Genomic DNA, 1,202 nt, shown 5'->3' on the forward strand with positions numbered 1-1,202 from the left:
TTCTACTTCCAGGTATTTATCCAAAGGAAATGAAAACACTAACTCGAAAAGATATCTGCACCCCAATTTTCACTGTAGCATTATTTACAATAGCCAGGACATGGAAGCAACCTAAGTGTACATCAACAGGTGAATAAATAAAGAAAATACGGTATATACATATATAAAATGAAATATTACTCAGCAATAAAAAAAAAAAAAAAAAGGAAATCTTGCCACTTGTGACAACATGGATGTACTTTAGGGCATTATGCTAAGTGAAATAAGTCAGCCAGAGAAAGACAAATAACATGTGACCTCACTTATATGTTGGCTCTATAAAAAGAAACAAACCTGCAGATACAGAGAATGGACTGGTGGTTGCCAGAGGCAGGGAGTAGAGAGTGGGCGAAATCGGCAAAGGAGATCAAAAGGTAGAAATCCTGTTATAAGTATATGAAGATGTAACTTATGGCATGATGCCTACAATTAATAATACTGTATTGTATATTTGAAAATTGATAAAGAGTAGATCTTAAAAGTTCTCATCGTAAGGAAAAAAATAACTACATGTAATAGATGTTAATTAGACTTACTGTGATCATTTTGTAATACATGTAAATGTCAAATCAATATGTTGTACACCTGAAAGTAATAAATGTTATATGTCATTTATACCTCAATTAAAAGGGGGGGCGTTCTCAAATCAATAATCTAAATTCCTACCTCAAGAAACTATAAAAGACTAAAATAAACTGAAAAGAAACAGAAGAAATAAAATAACAAACAGCAGGTACCAGTGAAATTGAAAATAAAATTTTAAAAAAATGTGAAAAAAATCAATAAAACATTATCCAGTTATTTGAAAAAAAATAAATAAAATTCATAAACCTTGCTGACTAACCTATTGGTCAATCAGACTGATAAAGATAAAACTAAGATATAAATTACCAATATTAAGAATGAATCTACAGCCATGCCACCCTGAAAAAGCCCACGTCACCCTGAACAAGCCCGATCCCATCTAATCTCAGAAGCTAAGCAGGGTCGGGCCTGGTTAGTACTTGGATGGGAGACTACCTAGGAAGACCAAGTGCTGTAGGTGTAAAAAAATAAAAAATAAAAAATAAGAGCTTGTAAGCTGACAAGGTCCTTGCAATCTGTGAGGTCAAACAAGGTTTGCCTCATCTAAAAAAAAGAATGAAATGCACATATCATTACAG

General features: G+C 32.7%; 1 pseudogene; it reads left to right on the forward strand.

The window, feature by feature from the left end:
• The first annotated feature begins 945 nt into the window (after positions 1-945).
• On the forward strand, positions 946-1,084 carry LOC112474102 (annotated as a pseudogene).
• Positions 1,085-1,202: the final 118 nt, after the last annotated feature.

The sequence above is a fragment of the Pteropus alecto genome, unplaced genomic scaffold (assembly GCF_000325575.1).
Source record: "Pteropus alecto unplaced genomic scaffold, ASM32557v1 scaffold122, whole genome shotgun sequence".
NCBI lineage: Eukaryota > Metazoa > Chordata > Mammalia > Chiroptera > Pteropodidae > Pteropus > Pteropus alecto.